Source organism: Oryctolagus cuniculus, chromosome Y (genome assembly GCF_051225735.1).
Source record: "Oryctolagus cuniculus isolate XC-2025 breed Fujian yellow rabbit chromosome Y, ASM5122573v1, whole genome shotgun sequence".
Taxonomy (NCBI): Eukaryota; Metazoa; Chordata; class Mammalia; order Lagomorpha; family Leporidae; genus Oryctolagus; species Oryctolagus cuniculus.
The window spans coordinates 15527096-15547027 of record NC_142889.1 but is presented as its reverse complement, the minus strand read 5'-3'; the positions used below and the strand labels follow the sequence as shown (position 1 = coordinate 15547027).

General features: G+C 49.9%; 1 pseudogene; it reads left to right on the top strand.

Annotated features, from left to right (window-relative positions):
• Positions 1 to 1176: 1176 nt before the first annotated feature.
• LOC149119281 (uncharacterized) lies at positions 1177 to 10422 on the top strand (annotated as a pseudogene).
• Positions 10423 to 19932: the final 9510 nt, after the last annotated feature.

The following is a 19932-nucleotide window of genomic DNA, read 5'->3' as shown; positions in this document are numbered from 1 at the left end:
CATTTCCTTTTATATATAAAAATGGCTCTGTGGTTATTATGGGGATCACACATATTGTTCTAAAGTTACAATGACTCATGTTAAATTGATACTACATTAAATGTATATGCATACAAAAATTTTAATTCTTTGTAGAATTCATTTATAATAATTAATATTAAGTCTTTAAAGTTTATATTATTGATGACACAAATTATATCTTTGTATATTACAAACCATCAGAAGTGATTCATTTGGAAAATTATTTTATGATTCATTCATTTATTTGAAAGCCAGAGTTACAGAGAGAGAGGGAGACACAGAGGGATGCCTTCCATCCACTATTGACTCCCCAGATGGCCACAACATCCAAGGCTGGGCCAAGACAAAGCCAGGAGGAAGGAACTTCATGTGGTCTCCCACATGAAGAGCAGGGACTCCACAGCTCCAGCTCCTCCTCAGTGACCAGCCACTTGGCAGCTCCAGCTCCTCCTCAGCTCCCAGCCGCTCCTCCTTGGCATCCAGCTGCTCCAGCTCCAGCCCCTCCTCGGTGTCCAGCCACTCGGCAGCCCCAGCTCCTCCTTGACGTCCAGCCACTCTGCAGCTCCGGCACCTCCCAGGCTCCTGGCCACAAGGCATCTCGGGCACATCCTAGGCATCCAGCTGCTCCAGCACCAGTTCATCCTTGGTGTCCAGCTGCTCTGCAGCTCCAGCACCTCCTCAGCATCCAGGCGCCCGGCAGCTCCAGCTCCTCCTTGGTGTCCAGCCACTCCATCTCCAGCTCCTAATTGGCTTCAAGCCACTATGCAGCTCCAGCTCCACCTTGGCTCCCAGTCACACCAGCTCCAGCTCCTCCTCAGCCCCCAGGAGCTCCAGATCCAGCTTCTTCTCAGCATCAAGCTGTTCCAGATTCAGCTACTCCTCAGCTCCCAGCCGCTCCTCCTTGGCATCCAGCTGCTCCAGCTCCAGCCCCTCCTCGGTGTCCAGCCACTCGGCAGCCCCAGCTCCTCCTTGACGTCCAGCCACTCTGCAGCTCCAGCACCTCCCAGGCTCCTGGCCACAAGGCATCTCGGGCACATCCTAGGCATCCAGCTGCTCCAGCACCAGTTCATCCTTGGTGTCCAGCTGCTCTGCAGCTCCAGCATCTCCTCGTCCAGCCCTTCCAGCTCAAGCTGTTAACCAGCATCCACCCACGCTGCAGCTCCAGCTTCTCCTCGGCTCCCGGCTGCTCAGCAGCTCCAGCTCCTCCTCAGTTCCCGGCCGCTCAGGAGCTCCAGCTCCTCCTCGGCTCCCAGCTGCACCAGCTCCAGCTCCTCCTCAACCCCAAGGAGCTCCAGCTCCAGCTCCTCCTCAGCATCCAGCTGCAGCAGCTCCAGCTCCTCCTCAGCATCCAGCCCGCTCCAGCTCCAGCTCCTCCTTGGCATCCAGCCACTCGGCAGCTCCAGTTCCTCCTTAGTGTCCAGGCACTCCATGGCTCCAGATTCTTGGCATCCAGCTGCTCAGAAGTTCCAGCTCCTCAGCCCCTGGCTGCTCTGCAGCTCCAGCTCCTCCTCAGCCCTCAGATGCTCCAGCTCCAGCTCCTCCTCAGCATCTAGCCGCTCAGCTGCTTCAGCTCTTCCTCAGCCTCTGGCTGCTCTGCAGCTCCAGCTCCACTTCAGCCCTCAGCCGCTCCAAAGCTGTAGCTCCTCCACAGCATCCAGCCACTCCTTCCCTGTTCCAGCTCCTCTTCAGCATCCAGTTGCTTGGCAGCTCCAGCTCCTCCTAGGCCCCAGCCTCTCTCTCCAGCTCCAGCTCCTCCTTGGTATCTAGGCACTACAGCTCCAGCTTCTCCTCAGCGTCCAGCTACTCCAGTTCCAGCTCCTGTTTGGTGTTCAGCTGCTCCACAGCTCCAGCTCCTCTTCAACATCCAGCCACTCCAGCTCCAGCTCTTCCTCGTTGTCCAGTTGCTTGGAAACTCCAGCTCCTCCTCAGCTCTGGGCAGTGCAGCAGCTCCAGCTCCTCCTTGGTGTCCAGCTTCTTGGAAGCTCCAGCTCCTCCCTGGTGTCCAGCTATTCCAGCTCTAGCTTCTTCTTTGCCCCCAGTCTCTCGGCAGCTCCAGCCCCTCTAGGCCCTCAGTTGCTGGCTGCTCCACAGCTCCACCTCAGCCCCTGCCACTCCACAGCTCCAGCTCCTCCTCAACATCCAGCCACTCAGCAGCCCCAGCACCTCCTCGATGTCCAGCTGCTCCACAGCTCCAGTTCCTCCTCAGCTCCCGGCCACTCGACATCTCCAGCTCCTCCTTGGCATCCAACTGCTCCAGCTCCAGCTCCTCCTAGTGTCCAGTTTCTCCAGCTCCAGCTCCTCCTCAGCCCCCACCGCTACACAGCTCCAGCTCCTCCTCAGCCCCCACCACTCTGCAGCTCCAGCTCTTCCTCAGCATCCAGCCATTCCACAGTTCCAGCTCTGCCTCAGCCCCTGGGCACTACGCAGTTCCAGTTCCTCTCTGGCATCCATCAGCCCCAGCTCCAGCTACCCTTTGGCATCCAGCCACTCTGCAGCTCCAGCTACTCCTCAGATCCTGGCCACTTGGCAGCTCCAGCTCCTCCTCAGTGACCAGCTTCTCCAGCTCCAGCTCATCGTCAGCATCCAGCCACTCCAGCTCCAGCTCTTCCTTGGCATCCAGACACTCCACAGCTCCAGCTCCTCCTCAGAACCCTGCCGCTCAGCAGCTCCAGCTCCTCCTCAGTGAGCAGCTGCTCCAGCTGAAGCTCTTCATCAGCATCCAGCCACTCCAGCTCCAGCTCCTCCTTGGTGTCCAGTCACTCCAGCTCCAGGTCCTCCTCATCGTCCAGCCCGTCCAGCTCCAGCTCCTCCTCAGAGTCCAGCTGCTCCAGCTTCAGTTCCTGCTCAGCGTCCAGCCACTCCAGCTCCTCCTCAGCATCCAGCCACTCTGCAGCTCCAGCTCATCCTCGGCATCCAGCCGCTCCAGCTCCAGCTCCTTCTCGGAGTCCAGCGGCTCCAGCTCTAGCTCCTCATTGTCCAGCTGCTCCAGCTCTAGCTCCTCCTCGGCCCCCACCCACTCCCGCTCCAGCTCCTCCTTGGTGTCCTGATGTTCCACAGCTCCAGCTCTTCCTCAGCCCCCGGTCACTCTGCAGCTCCAGCTCTACCTCAGTCCCCACCGCTCCACAGCTCCAGCTCCTCCCCAGCATTCAGCATCTCCAGCTCGTCCTTGGTTTCCAGGCACTCCAGCTCCAGGTCCTCCTCAGTGTTCAGTCACTCAGCAGCCCCAGGTCCTCCTCGGTGTCCAACTGCTCCTGCTGTAGCTCCACCTCAGTGTCTAGGCACTCCAGCTCCAGCTCCTCCTCAGCATCCAGCTGCTCCACAGCTCCAGTTCCTCCTAAGCCCCTGGTTGCTACTCAGTTCCAGCTCCTCCTTGATGTTCAGCCTCTCCAGCTCTATCTCCTCCTAGGCCCCCTGCTGCTTTAGTCTAGCTCCTCCTTGGCCCCAGTCACTCGGTATCTCCAGCTCTTCCTCAGCCCCCAGCCGCTCCAGCTCCAGCTCCTCCTCAATGTCCAGCCGCACAAGTTTCAGCTCCTGCTTGGCATCCAGGTGCTCCACAGCTCCAGCTCCTCCTCAGCCCCCATCTGCTTGGCACTTCCAGCTTCTCCTAGGCATCCAGCCACTCCAGCTCCAGCTCCTCCTGTGTCCAGCTGCTCTGTAGCTCCAGCTCCTCCGCAGCCCCTGCTGCTATGAAGCTCCAACTCCTCTTCAGATCCCTGCTGCTTGGCAGCTCCAGCTCCTCCTCAGTGACCAACCGCTCCAGCTCAAGCTCTTTATCAGCATCCAGCCACTCCAGTTCCAGCTCCTCCTTGGTGTCCAGCCACTCCAGCTCCAAGTCCTCCTCGGTGTCCAGCCACTTCAGCTCCAGTTCCTAATCGGCGTAAAGCCACTATGCAGCTCCAGCTCCTCCTCAGCTCCCATCCACTAGGCAGCTCCAGCTCCTCTTTGGTTCCAGGGCTGCTCGGCAGCTCCAGCTCCTCCTCGGTGTCCAGCTGCTCCAGCTCTAGCTCCTCCTCCGTGTCCAGCAGCTCTAGCTCCAGCTCGTCCTTGGTGTCCAGCCACTCTGCAGCTCCAGCTCCTTGGCTCCTGGCCACTCAGCAGCTCCAGCTCCTCCTTGATGTCCAGATTCTCCAGCTCTAGCTGCTCCTCAGCATCCAGCTGCTCCAGCTGCAGCTCCTCCTGTGTCCAGCTGCTCCAGCTCTAGCTCCTCCTTGGCCCAAGTTACTTCACACCCCCAACTCCTCCTTGGCTCCAAGGCACTTGGCAGCTCCAGCTCCTCCTTGGTGACCAGCTTCTCTGTGGCTCCAACTCCTCCTCAGACCCCGCTGCTATGCAGCTCCAGCTCCTCCTTGGCATCCAGCCACTCCACCTCCAGCTCCTCCTTGGCATCCAGCCACTCTGAAGCTCCAGCTACTCCTCAGATCCTGGATGCTCGGCAGCTCCAGCTCCTCCTCAGAGTCCAGCCACTACAGCTGCAGCTCCTCCTTGGAATCCAGCCACTTCAGCTCTAGCTCCTCAACCTCCACCTGCTCCAGCTCTAGCTGCACCTCAGCATACAGCCACTCCACCTCCAGCTCCTCCTCAGTGCCAGCTGCTCCACCTCTCCAGCTCTTCCTCAACCCCCAGCTTCTCCGCAGCTCCAGCTCCTCCTCGGTGTCCAACCACTCAAGCTCCAGTTCCTCCTCAGAGTCCAGCCGCTCCAGCTCCAGCTCCTGCTCAGTGTCCACCCGCTCCAGCTCCAGGTCCTCCTCGGCCCTCAGACACTCCAGCTCCAGCTCTTCCTCAGGGTCCAGCCGCTCTGCTGCTCCAGCTCTTCCTCAGCCCCTGGCCTCTCTTCAGCTCCCGCTCCACCTTGGCATCCAGCTGCTCCAGCTCCAGCTTCTAATCGGCGTAAAGCCACTATGCAGCTCCAGCTCCTCCTCGGCTCCCGTCCACTCTGCAGCTCCAGCTCCTCCTTGGTTCCAGGGCTGCTCAGCAGCTCCAGCTACTCTAGGTGTCCAGCTTCTCCAGCTCTAGCTCCTCCTCAGATCCTGGATGCTTGGCAGATCCAGCTCCTCCTTGGCATCCAGCCCCTTCAGCTCTACCTCCTCCTAGACCTCCAGCCACTCCAGCTCCAGTTCCACCTCAGCATCCAGCCACTCAGCAGCTCCAGCTTGTCTTCAACTTCAGCTGCCCTGCGGCTCCAGCACCTCCTTGGCTCCCAGTTGCTCGGCATCTCCAGCACCTACTCGGCATCCAGCCACTCCAGCTCCAGCTCATCTTTGGTGTCCAGCTGCTCTGCAGCTCCAGCACCTCCTCGGCATCCAGGCGCCCGGCAGCTCCAGCTCCTCCTTGACGTCCATCCACTCCATCTCCAGCTCCTAATCAGCTTCAAGCCACTATGCAGCTCCAGCTCCTCCTTGGCTCCCATCCACTTGGCAGCTGCAGCTCCTCCTCAGTTCATGGCCACTCCTTAGCTCCAGCTCCTTTTCGGTGTCCAGGTGCTCTGCAGCTCCAGCTCCTCCTCAGCATCCAGCCTCTCAAGCTCCAGCTCCTCCTTGCCTCCCAGAAGCTCAGCAGCTCCAGCTCCTCCTTAGTGTCCAGCTGCTCCAACTCCAGCTCCTCCTTGGCTCCCCACAGCTCGGCAGCTCCAGCTCCTCCTTGGTGTCCAGCCACTCCAGCTCCAGCTCCTCCTCGGCATCCAGCTGCTCCGCAGATCCAGCTCCTCCTCACATCCTGGACACTCGGCAGCTCCAGCTCCTCATCAGAGTCCAGCTGCCCCAGCTCCAGCTCCTCCTCAGTGCCCTGCTGTTCCGCTGCTCGAGCTCTTCCTCAGCCCCTGACCACTCTGTAGCTCCAGCTGCACTTCAGCCCCCACTGCTCCACAGTTCCAGCACCTACTCGGCGTCCAGCCGCTCCACCTCCAGCTCCTCCTGGGCATCCAGCTGCTCAGCAGCCCCAGCTCCTCTTTGGCGTCCATCTGCCCCATGGTTCCAGCACCTCCTCAGCTCCCAGTCGCTCAGCATCTCCAGCACCTACTCGGCATCCAGCTGCTCCAGCTCCAGCTCCTCCTTGGCGTCCAACTGCTCCAGCTCCAGCTCATCCTTTGTGCCAAGCTGCTCTGCAGCTACAGCACCTCTTCAGCATCCAGGCGCCCAGCAGCTCCAGTTCCTCCTCAGCTCCTGGCTGCTCGGCATCTGCAGCTCCTTCTCGGCATCCAACCCCTCCAGCTTCAGCTCCTCCTCAGCATCCAGCCACTCGGCAGCTCCAGGTCCTCCTCGACATCCACCCCTTCTGCAGCTCCAGCATCTTCTTGGCTCCCGGCAGCTTGGCATCTCCAGCACCTCCTAAGCGTCCAGCCGCTCTAGCTCTAGCTCATCGTCGGTGTCCAGCCACTCCAGCTCCAGCTCCTCCTTGGTGTCCAGCTGCTCTGCAACTCCAGCTCCTCCCCAGCCCCTGGCCACTCCTCAGCTCCAGCTCCACCTCAGTGTCCAGCCACTTGGCAGCCCCAGCTCCTCCTCGACGTCCAGCTGCTTCAGCTGAAGCTCCACCTCGGTGTCCAGGCACTCCAGCTCCAGCTCCTCCTCAGTGTCCAGCTGCTCTGCAGCTCCAGTTCCTCTTCAACCCCCAGCTGCTTGAGTTCTAGCTCCTCCTCAACACCCAGCTGCTACAGCTCCAGCTCCTCCTTAGTGTCCAGCCACTCCACTTCCAGCTTCTCCTCAGTGTCAGCTGCTCCACAGATCCAGCTCCTCCTCGGCATCCAGCCACTGCAGCTCAGCTCATCCTCAGCATCCAGCCACTTGGCAGCCCCAGCTCCTCCTTGAAGTCCAGCCGCTTGGAATCTCCAGCTTCTCCTAGGCATCCAGCCACTCCAGCTGCAGTTCCTCCTTGGCTCCTGGCAGCTTGGCAACTCCAGCTCCTCCTCGCCATTCAGCCACTCCAGCTCCAACTCCTCCTGAACATCCAGCTGCTCCAGTTTCAGCTCTGCTTGGCTTCCAGTTGCTCCACAGCTCCAGCTCCTCCTCAGCATCCAGCCGCTCCAGCTCCAGCTCCTCCTTGGCCTCCAGTCGCTCGGCATCTCCAGCTCTTGTTCGGCCCCCAGGTGCTCCAGGCCCAGCTCCTCCTTGGCGTCCAGTTGCTCCAGTTCTAGCTCCTCCTCAATCCCCAGCTGCTACAGCCCCAGCTCCTCCTCAGTGTCCAGCCACTCCAGTTCCAACTACTCCTCGGTGTCCAGCTGCTCTGCAGATCCAGCTCTTCCTCAGCATCCAGCCACTCCAGCTCAGCTCCTTCTCAGCATCCAGCCACTTGGCAGCCCCAGCTCCTCCTTGAAGTCCAGCCGCTCCAGCTCCAGCTCCTCCTTGGCTCCCGGCTGCTTGGCAGCTCCAGCTCCTCCTAGGCTCCCAGCTGCTCCAGCCCCAGCTCCTCCTTGGCTTCCAGCCATTCCAACTCCAGTTCCTTTTTGGCTCCCAGCCACTTGGCAAGTCCAGCTCCTCCTCAGTGTCCAGCCACTCCAGCTCCAGTTCCTCCTTGGCACCAGTTGCTCCCCAGTTCCAGCTCCTCCTTGGCGTCCATCCACTCCACAACTCCTGCTCTCTTCAACCCGTAGCCACTCTGCAGCTCCAGCTCCTCCTCAGCTCCCAGCCACTCCAGCTCCAGCTCCTCCTCAGCCTCCAGCTGCTTGGCAATTCCAGCTCCACCTTGGCACCCAGCTGCTCCACACCTCCACTCCTCCTTAGCTACCGGCCACTCCAGCTCCAGCTCCTCCTTGGCGTCCAGCCGCTTCAGCTCTAGCTCCTCCATGACCTCCAGTTGCTCCAGCTCCAGTTCCACCTCAGCATCCAGCTGCTGCAGCTCCAGCTCCTCCTCAGTGTCCAGCTGCTCTGTGGCTGTAGCTCCTCCTCAGCCCCTGGTGCTCTGCAGCTCCAGCTAATCCTCAGCACCCACTGCTCTGCTGCTCCATCTCTTCCTCGGCTCCCGGCTGCTCTGCAGCTCCAGCTTCTCCTTGGCATCCAGCTGCTACAGCTGCAGCTCCTCCTTGGCATCCAGCCACTCTAACTCCAGCTCCTCCTTGGCTCCCAGCTGCTCGGCAGCTCCAGCTCCTCCTCAGTGTCCAGTCACTCCAACTCTAGCTCCTCCTTGGCCACCAGTTGATCCTCAGTTCCACCTGCTCCTTGGCATCCAGATACTCACAGCTCCAGCTCCTCCTCGGCTCCCAGCTGCTCTGGCTCTGGCTCCTCCTTGGCCTCCAGCTGCTCAGCAGCTCCATCTCTTCCTTGGCATCCAGGTGCTCCAGCTCCAGCTCCTACTCGGCGTCCAGCTGCTCCAGCTCCAGCTCCTCCTTGGCTCCCAGCCACTCAGCAGCTCCAGCTCTTCAGTGTCCAGCCACTCCAGCTCTAGCTCCTCCTTGGCCACCAGTCACTCGGCAGCCACAGCTCCTCCTTGGCATCCAGCTGCTCCAGCTCTAGCTCCTTCTCAGCCCTCAGCCCCTCCAGCTCCAGCCCCTCATTATCCAGCCATTCCAGTTCCAGCTGCTCCTCAGCATGCTGCTGCTCTGCATCTCCAGCTCTCCCTCATCTCCTGGCCACTCGGCAGCTCCAGCTCCTCTTCGGCATCCAGCTGCTTCAGCTCTAGCTCCTCCATGACCTCTAGCCACTCCAGGTCCAGCTCCACCTCCACATTCAGCTGCTCCAGCCCCAGCTCCTCCTCAGTGTCCAGCTGCTCTGCATCTCCATCTCTTCCTCAGCCCCTGACAACTCCACAGCTCCAGCTCCTCCTCGGCATCCAGCCAATCTGCAGCTCCAGCTCCTCCTCAGATCCTGGATGCTCAGCAGCTCTAGCTCCTCCTCATAGTCCAGCTGGTCCAGCTCTAGCACCTCCTTGGCACCAGTCGCTCGGCAGCTGCAGCTCATCCTCGGCCCCCAGCCTCTCCAGCTTCAGCACCTCCTCGGTGTCCAGCTGTTCCAGCTCTATCTCCTCTTTGGAACCAGTTGCTCTGCAGCTCTAGCTCCCATTTGGCCCTAGCCACTCCACTTCTAGCACCTCCTCAGCGTCCAGCCGTTCCGCAGATCCAGCTCCTCCTCAGTGTCCAGCTATTCCAGCTCCAGCTCCTCTTCAGCAACTAGCTGCTCCAGCTCCAGCTCCTCCTTGGCTCTTGGCTGCTCAGCAGCTCCAGCTCCTCCTCAGAGTCCAGCCGCTCATCTCCAGCTCCTCATTGGCCCCCAGCCACTCCAGCTCCAGTTCCTCCTTGGCCCTCAGCTGCTCCAGCTCCAGCTCCTCCTCAGCATCCAGCCATTGCAAATCCAGCTCCTCCTCGGCATCCAGCTGCTCAAGCTCCATCTCTTTCTTGGCATTCTGCCACTCCACAGGTCAGGCTCCTCAGCCCCCAGCTGCTCCACAGCTCCAGCTCCTCCTCGGCCCCCAGCCGCTCCATCTCCATTTCCTCCTCAGTATCCAGCCGCTCTGAAGCTCCAGCTCCTCCTCGGCTCCCATCCGCTCAGCAGCTCCACCTCTTCTTTGGTGTCCAGCCACTCCAGCTGCAGCTCCTCCTCGGCCCCAAGCTGCTCCACAGCTCCAACTCCTTGGAGTCCAGCCACTCCAGCTCTAGCTCCTCCTCAGCCCCCAGCTGCTCCCCAGCTCCAACTCCTCCTCAGTGTCCAGGCACATAGCATCTCCATCTTCTCCTCAGCATCCAGCCGCTCCAGCTCCAGCTCCTTGGCCCCCAGCCACTCAGCAGCTCCAGCTCCTCCTCAGTGTCCAGCTGTTCCAGTTCTAGCTCCTCAGCATCCAGCCACTCAAGCTGCAGCTCCTCCTAAGCATCCAGCCACTTCAGCTCCAGCTCTTCCTCAGCCCCCAGCTGCTCCACAGCTTCAGCTTCTCCTCGGTCTCCAGCTGCTCCAGCTCCAGCTCCTCCTCAGTGTCCAGCTGCTCAGCTCCTCTTTGGTGTCCAGTTGCTCCACAGCTCCAGCTCCAGTAGCTCCTCTGGCTCCCCGAATGCCTCCTGTCACAGGCAGGACAACAAACGGTGCCTGTGCTCCAAATCCAAACCACCTAAAATGGAGAGGAAAAGATGGAGCACATCTCCTAAACCCACCAAAGTGCACATTTGGAGGCTCACCAGGAACGTGACCAAGGACCACATCATGGAGATATTTTCCACTATGGGAAGAGTAAAATGATTGACATGCCTATCGACAGGATGCACCCATCTGTCTAAAGGCTATGCCTGTGTGGGGTTTGAGGAGGCCAAGAAGGCACTGAAGCACATGGATGAAGCACAAATTGATGGCCAGGAAATCACTGCTACTGCTGTGCTGGCCTTCTGGCCCAGGCCACCCCCTTGGGGATTCAGTCCTCCCAGGAGAATGCTTCTGCCACCTCCTATGTGGCGCAGGTCACCCCCCATGGATGAGAAGATCTCCTCCCTGAGGTCAGGTCTCCGTGCACTGGTAATCTCACTCTCCTGGCTGCCGCCACCACAGGAGCCCCTCCAGCTCCAACTCTTCCCACCGAAACTTGTTCCCCTGTAACTTATATCCCAGCCACCTCAGTTCTGTTGCTTTTCTGGCTGGAAAAGAATCAGTAGGAAAGGGAATTCCTCATGCAGGCAGGCTTCAGTGTCCACAGTGGAGTCATTTTCTCTGCAGGTCGAGTTCTGGCTGCAGAGACTTGAGGGTGTGGGGTTGTGCCTGGGAAGATGCCCTCCAGTTTCAGAGCCATAAAGCTCACCCATTCCTGGTTCCCAAGAGTCCCTTCAGCAGGGACAAGTGAGGCTTCTGGTACAACGAAGCTCTGTCTGGCAGTGCAGTGACCCTTCCACAGGTGGCCTGGGCCAGGCTGTAGCCTTCTCACACCCTTGCTGGGCACTGCTGTCCTACAACCAGCTGCTGTTGGCCCAGAGGGGTGGCCATGAATGGCTCTGTCTCTCCACATACTCCTCACACCCCTCTCCAGTTCCCATCACTCATTGATGTTGAGTGAGCTGAGAGCCCGCTCTGCAGGGTCATCATGGAAACCCCCCATTGGCACCTGCCACTCACGGTGGGCTTGCTGGTTACCTTGGTATTGCTCTTGTTGGCTTTTATTGTACAGTCAGTACTATCAAATTCTTGTTTTGAGTTTTGTAACTTTACAACATTTTAGATAACTGTTGTGTTTGTTCTGTATTTGTTCTGTTTGTTGTGTATAGCGAAATAATTGTGTTGAATAAACCTAGGGTTAGAATGCAAAAAAAAGGATGTTTATGTTAATACTATATTTTTTAATTTAATTGTGACACCAACATTTAGAAATTTCAATTACATAAAAATGGTTTGTTACAAATTCATTACTCTTCTACCACATTGGAGCACACAATAAAAGAAAGATTGTTTCCTTAAATTTTTCTTCTGAATTTTCTTCTTATGCCTTGACCTAATTGATTTGGATTTGAGCAAGCTGACTTATGCTTATATCCTTGTTTTATTCCCAAGCTATTGACTGGAACACAACTGGTACTTAAATTTGTAAAATGTCACCAACTCAATAACTGGAATTGATCTGTGTCTTAGTTAAGGCATACTTCCATATCTAATTTTTATCTCTGCTAATTTTGACCGCTCAGATATAATTTAACAGATTTTTCTTCAATTTTTTGCTAAAATATATGTACCTGAAATTTTGTTGGAAAAATGTGTATAAAGCAATTTCTATTCTTATTAGTGATTCACAGTGTCTTGATTTATGATGGAACTGAAAAATTTGGCAGCACTTAGAACTGAAATGATATTTTGAGGTTAGAACTTGGATCCAATGGATTTCACATTTTGAGCATTAAATACCTTTGTGTCCTTGGAAGAAAACTCTGAGACATTTGTATCCTGTTTTTAAAATTCATCAAAACGTGGCCGGCGCCGTGGCTCACTAGGCTAATCCTCCGCCTAGCAGCGCTGGCACACCGGGTTCTAGTCCCAGTCGGGGCGCCGGATTCTGTCCCGGTTGCTCCTCTTCCAGGCCAGCTCTCTGCTGTGGCCAGGGAGTGCAGTGGAGGATGGCCCAGGTGCTTGGGCCCTGCACCCCATGGGAGACCAGGAAAAGCACCTGGCTCCTGGCTCCTGCCATCGGATCAGTGCAGTGTGCTGGCCACAGTGCGCCGGCCATGGCTGCCATTGGAGGGTGAACCAACGGCAAAGAAAGACCTTTCTCTCTGTCTCTCTCTCTCACTGTCCACTCTGCCTGTCAAAAAAAATAAAAAAAATTAAAAAAAAGAAAAAAAATCATCAAAATGTGAAAGAAATTTCAAAACTAACCTCACAGAAAGTGCTTATGTAAACTACTCTCAAATTTAAAGTTGGTGCTCAAAATATTTACAAATCTTGAAACTTTTTCAACAGTTCATGAAAATGACACTATAGTAGCATTTTCAACTTTAAATAGTATTTTCCATTTCCAATCATATGTGACTTCATAGAACTTTGATCTGTAGCTGAATTTAAAAACATACAAATGAAACAGAGATCTATAAAGTTTATTTAGGTGTAAAATATAAATTATCCCAGAGTTCATATATACATACATATTTATGAAGGCCATCATTTAATTCAATCATCCACAAAGAACAGATATTCAAATAAATTAAATCGCACTGTTAATAACATGTAATATTTAGTTAGGCTTACAATGGTTACATCTGTTTTGAATAGGTACAGAAGTTTTTCGTCTTGTCAGTATGCCATGAACAATACAGTTTAAAAAGTACTTACAAAGAATGTACTTGGTATCCCATACCATAATATATTTAGAGATTAAAGTATGTAAAAGAATGTGCATAGATTATTTGCAAAAACTCTGATATTTTATGTTGGGTACTTGAGCATGCATGTAATTTGGCATGTATACCAAATGGAAATGTATTTCATAACTAGTATGGTAACAATCATTCTAACCAGAAACTCAGCTACTCAAAAGAGAGGCTAGTCAATGGGTACTGACTGAATATCAGTTTTTCTCTAAGATAGACAGAAGATACCAACAAATATATATGTGTACACATTGTAAAATAATTCCATATTAATCATCTTGAATCATACAGAAGGCAATTTATTGTCTCCTAAGCTTGGTTTAACTGGGGCCTTCCTGTAACCTATTGTATCCTGTCAGGGAGTCTACTATGCCGTGCTTGCCTATTTTCTTAACTGTGTAGCTTACTAAACTGAAGCTTTGGGTCAGAGATTCTCCTCACTCAGCAATGGATTTTCTTTGATAGCACACTATCCTTTACATATTGCTTTATAAAATCAAACATAATTCAAAGGAAGTATAAAATAGCATCTGACTTCAAGAGCCACAGATGACTACTGAAACCACAGTAAGTTAAAGGCATCTCCCAAGTGAATTGTATAGATTTTGAAGGTATTGCCCTCCAGACCTTATTAAGTAAACCGTAGTATCTCAAAGGGTTATGAAAGATGGAACTTACTGACTCTTTATGCCTGGAAGAACAGGAGCCCTATGAAAGCCTGGAGCCCCTAGGGTCAAATAGATAAGGCATCTGAGTGACCAACATCAGCAGAGATGGAAATTAGAGATGGAAATATGACTTAACTAAGTCACACATTAATGACAGCTTTTGATTTGATGACATTATCAAAAGCTTAGCTGATACCCCTATGTTACAGTTTGTAGCCAGGGGAACAAAGCAAGAACATAAGCAAAAGTCAAGTTCTTCAGTAGTCAATTCAATGAGGTCAAGGTATAAGAAGAAAATCCAAGAGAGGGTTTTATGGGAAAGCATGCTGTCCACCCTTTATCTTGTGCTTCAATTGTAATAGAAGAGTAATTATATTTATTCATTTCTAAATACTGGTATCAGAATGTAAGTGGGAAGCATGATTTTACCATGGTATTTTAAAAAAGAAATGTCCAGGAGAAATATTGTAAATTTATAATAGTTTAAAATACTAAATGGTGAAATTAAATATGCACCCAAATAAAAAGTTCAAGAAATGTAAGAATGGCTTGGTTTCTTGACCAACAAATCAGCTAATTCTATGCAACTTTCAGCTAACCACAATAAAAAAGTACAAAATAAATACAGCAAAATTTTATTCAATGGTATGATTTGGCACTTACACTTATGTCTAGGTAGTGAGCATTCAATGAATGATGATAAAACAATTGACCGCAAGACTAGTTAAGTATTTCCAAGTCTCTCAAAATCCCATTAAAACCTTTCTAAAATGTTTCTTAATAAATTCTATAGTCTGAGTACAATCATATCAAGTATGTCAAAATCCTGCTATACACATCTCAGACTTTATTCTCTATTTGGTAAATGATTGAGCAGAAAATTTCATAAATGAAACATAAAATTAATACAAATACATAGTTTCCTTGCAAATATTCACAGCGGAATCACTTCTCCAGTGTATTGGGAATGAAATTATAGACTGAACACTGAGTATGTCATTTGAAATAATTAGTTAACATCAATTTTATCACATGTGAGGTAAATCCCTATGTCATTGTGTGTCTCCAACACAATGAGAAAATTAGCCATGTATGCTCTTCAATAATTTTTTTTGACAGGCAGAGTGTACAGTGAGAGAGAGAGACAGAGAGAAAGGTCTTCCTTTGCCATTGGTTCACCCTTCAATGGCCACCATGGCCAGTGTTCTGTGGCTGGTGCATCGCACTGATCTGAAGCCAGGAGCCAGGTGCCTCTCCTGGTCTCCCATGGGGTGCAGGACCCAAGGACTTTGGCCATCCTCCACTGCACTCCCGGGCCATAGCAGAAAGCTGGCCAGGAAGAGGGGCAACCAGGACAGAATCTGGCACCCCAACCGGGACTAGAACCCAGTGTGCCGGCACCGCAGGTGGAGGATTAGCTTACTGAGCTGCGGTGCCAGCCTCTTCAAGAAATTTTGATAGTGCTGAATAGCATCACATCACCACAGAGCAACTATGTGCTGTCACCTTGAGCTTGCAGAGTGCACCTGTGAGGTGCTGGTAGGATGACTTTCTTCCTTCCCCATTGTGGACATATACTATGAGTATGTCAGAGTCCAGTTGTACACTGGAGGTTCAAGTTTGGATTGAATGAAAAGGCATCTTTGCAAATGACTTAAAGACACTTTTGTATTTACTTCCTAGGATGATGGAGGAGCAAAGAAAAGAGAACAACTAATTGTTGGACCCAATAAATCATCTTATAGTATAAACAAATAATTGATTAAAAAAATCCTGGCAGTTACTATCATCAATTTTCAGAATCTAAACAGTAAAACAGTGTGGTTGGTTTTATTTAATGCTAGGAACATTAGGAAATACAGGAAGTGGAACACTAGGTTGGTTTGGATACTGCAGGGCAGCAGTGCCTATCAGAGTTGTAATGGTAAAGGAAAATTTTTGCTTATCACTCATATTCTCATTTTCTCCCCTGCCTCAGTATCATCCAGTAGAGAAAGTTCTAGCAAAGCCATATATGTGATAACAAAGCAGTGGATGTAGCGAGTGTTCAAGTGACACAAATCCTAAATTCTTATGGAATCTGTTACTAGGAACTTGTTCATTTTTGAACCAAGGAGTGAGGAAAGCAGTTTTAGTATAATTGGCCTTAGTGTATCATGTTATTAGATTTTAGGGCCTGGACTATTAATCAGGAAGTTCAGCAAATGGTAGAATTTGGGGTGCAGCCAAAAAGGACACTATCTGTAAGTCATTGTCACAGGTCATTAAAATAAGACAATTACCTCTATTTCAACTACTGTTCAAACATGCAAGAAAATGAAGAAAAAATTAAAAGGTTTAAAATCAAGATGGCAATGTTAATTATAAGCAATGGATGTGGTTACTTATTATTTCTGATTTTTCTTCTCAGTTTGAAAGTTTGATTCTCAGTTGGGAGGAAATCTCTGTTAGGCTATAATAGAATTCTCTGGTGCTATGAGGGTTACCCATGTGTTGCCACTAGAAAGAAGGTGATAGCAACTAGCTTTCACCTGGAAAATGTCCTCTGACATTTAAGATTTTCATAGAAAGGAACATGAGTTGATTGCCTATATTGAGAACCTAATACACATGCATACAATGAAATGCATGTTCTTTATTTTTGGAAAATTTTCTGTATGCCTATGTGTATAATACCCATATACATGAGATCCTCAAAATCCCACTTCACCAATATCTCTGTTTCTCCAGGTTCATCCTCAAAGGGGAGAAAAATATGTAGAGAAATGAAAAGAGATGAAAACTTTAATGAATGAGACTTGATGAAAATAAGATACAGATGAATGACTTCTCTCAACTGTTCATATGTAAAATCACAAACATTTTTAAAACTAGATTCTGTGTCTGGTGCTGTGTTATAGTGGGTAAAGGCACTATCCATAGTGCTGACATCAAGTCCTGGCTGATCAAATTCTGAGCAGGGACTTGATAATGTGCCTGGGAAAGCAGCAGATGTCCTAAGTCCATGGGACCCTACACCATGAGGGAGACTTGCATGAGGCTCCTGGCTTTGACCTAGCCCAGCCCTGAATGTTGCAGCTGTCTGGGGGTGTCCCAGCAGTTGGAAGCTTGCTCTCTCTCTCTCTCTCTCCCCTCCTTCTGCCTTTGACTTTCTCTGTGATTTTGTCTCTAAAATCAGTAAATAAACCTTTAATAAATAGTCTCTGTAAATGCAATTCCTTTTACATGTAGAGCTTTTGATAATTTATCCAGAAGAGAAAAATGCATATTAATCATCTTAGTATTATCTAGGGTACCATATTATGAATATTAAAATTTACACACAGAAACCCACCCATGTATATAGAGAAATACTATGAAATCTTGTATGATTACATGACACTGAATTAAGTAACTGCTGCTTAAAATGCTATGTACCATTGTTTCATTGTGATTGAAAAAATGAAACATGACTCACAAAGGAACAATAGTGTATTTACATGGCTTAGTGTAACATACACATTCATGGTCTATCTATAATTTTATCATAAACTTTGGTACAACTACACAAAGACAGAAGGAAGGCAAATATATTGTTAACCTTATTCTGATTCATATACTTAACATTAAAATCTACAGTTGAGCTTTTGATTAGAAATATCATTAAAATTACATTTTCTGTGATGTTAAACAATATCAGCTATATTGGCATCATACTACCAGTTTTTTTCTTTCAATATTACATTTAATTAAGTTGTCAGAGGGGCCAGCCCTGTGGCATAGCAAGTAAAGCCACCTCCTGGAGTGCTGGCATCCCATATGGGTGCCTGTTCAAGTCCCAGCTGCTCTATTTCTGATCCAGCTCTCTACTATGGCCTGGGAAAGCAATAGAGGATGGCCCAAGTCCTTGGGCCCCTGCACCCACATGAGAGACCTGGAGGAAGCTCCTGGCTTTGGATCAGAGCCAATCTGTTGTGGCCAATTGTGGAATGAATCAGTGGATGGAAGACCTTTCTCTCTCTTACTCTCTCTTTCTGCCTCCACTCTCTCTGTGTAACTCTGATTTTTGAATAAATAAATAAATCTTTTAAAAAATATGTCACAATGATGTAGATCCAATAGAACAATGTATTGTTTTTCTTTCTTTCTTTTTTTTATTTGACAGGCAGAGTGGACAGTGAGAGAGAGAGAAAGGTCTTCCTTTGCCGTTGGTTCACCCTCCAATGGCCGCCGTGGCCAGCGCGCTGCGGCCGGCACACCGCGCTGATCCGATGGCAGGAGCCAGGAGCCAGGTGCTTTTTCCTGGTCTCCCATGGGGTGCAGGGCCCAAGCACCTGGGCCATCCTCCATTGCACTCCCTGGCCACAGCAGAGAGCTGGCCTGGAAGAGGGGCAACTGAGACAGAATCCGGTGCCCCAACTGGGACTAGAACCTGGTGTGCCGGCGCTGCTAGGTGGAGGATTAGCCTAGTGAGCTGCGGCGCTGGGCACAATGTATTGTTTTTTTTTTTTTTTTCAGATCATTTCAGCAATTCTATCAGCAAAACTAATATCTACTCCAAAAATTCTAGAATATGAGAAGAAATCTAAGTGGAATTGCATATGGGAGTCATTACTTATTAATATATTATCAAAATAACACTTTTAAATGAAAAAAATATCTTTTGCCATTAGGCTTTGTGATGCTTCAGGTTAATCCCTGTTAAGGATACTTTGGGAAATAGATGTTGACAGTGTAAGTAAAGAGAACTGAGTTCCCACTTTTGTAAGTGTGCCTGGCAGAACCACAATGTCTGTCACCTAGTAAGAGGGCAGGATAAAGGGCCAACATCATGGTGTAGCAGGTTAAGCCACCACCCATGATGCAAACATCATAATGAGTGCCAGTTTGACTTCTAGTTGGTCTATTTTGGATGCAGCTCCCTGTGAATGTGTTGAAGAAAGCAGAAGAAGACTGGCCAGTATTTGGGCCTTAGACATACAAATAGGAGACCTAGATGGATACTGAGGGCTGGCTAGTCCTTGAACCAACCCAAGACATTACAGCCATATGGGAAGCAAACCAGTAGATGGAAGATTCTTTCTCTTCCTTCCTTCCTTCCTTCCTTCCTTCCTTCCTTCCTTCCTTCCTTCCTTCCTTCCTCCCTCCCTCCCTCCCTCTCTCTCTGTCTTTCTCTTTCTCCCTCTCTCTCTCTTTCTCTCTCTCTTTCTCTCTCTTTCTCTTTCTTTCCTTCTCTCTCTCTCCCTTTCCCTCTCACTCTCTCACTTTCTCCCTCCCTCCCTCCCTCCCTATTTCCTTCCCTCTCCCTGTCATTTCCACAATCTCAGTAACCCTGAGGTTATAAGGGTGGACAAAATGAAGTGCGGATTAAGGCATAAACTTTTTTTCTTGACATTTTGAGTCCTTATTAAAAACCAAAACTTCAAAGCAAGATGAAGAATGAGATCTTACATTTTTACCAGGATTTCCAGAAGGACACTCTGAACCACATGTACCAATACAATTCCAATAACAACAACAAAAAAAGAAAAAGATGCTCATATCTGCTAACATAATACATTTATTGAAATAAATGAAAAAATGTCACAGATAATTATGTCAATACTCTGTGATAGTATGAAGTATCCCTCACATCCTGTGTTCAGCAAGAAAATAAAATTATCTGCACAAGTACAAATATCTAAGAACCATAGACCAAGTACATTCAGAGTATTTTAATTCAGATACTCTACCAAAAGGAACATATTGCTTAAGCCACTCAATAGGACAGAACTCCCAAACTAGATTGTCATTTCTTGTTACATTAGGACAGACCTAGAAAAATAAATAATGGGAGAATCCTGTATAACTGAGTCTCCATGCTTCCTTGACATGTCCAATTCGTACAAGTTCACAAGGAGTCCCTGTAGGTCTACTACAGCCATCATCTTGTTGTTCATCACTGACATCAATTACATTTTTTAATCATTTTTATTGGCAGTCAAACTCCATGAACATACTGATGATAGTGTGGCAACTTCATTAGTTTTTCTAAAAAATTTTCCTAATGTTTATTAAATGACTATAAACATAAAATACCCCTGTGCCAATATTTTATTGGTATTCAATAGGCACAGTGGAATAAGTTGTTCTATTTTGTTTTTAAAAAGATTTCATTGATCTATAATCCTGACCATTATTTCTGGTAATATCATAAGGTAATGACTTTTTGTGAGGCAATTTCATATCCTCACGGTTGGCATAGAGTCCATTATGTGAGTTTTCAATATGGCATGAAATAAAGATCTCTTATTTTAGAAGTCAGGGCACATAATCCATGGTATTGGAAGGCAAGTCACATAAATGATAACTATTTAGGCACTGAAGAAAGTTTGAAAAAATATTGCATGGATTTCTGTGATTAAAAATTACTTAATATAACCAGTGGACATTATAATGTGCAATGTAAAGGACAGCCAAAAGGAATCATGTCACATTCATTTTGCTTTCCTTTGTCTATACTATAAAATTCAA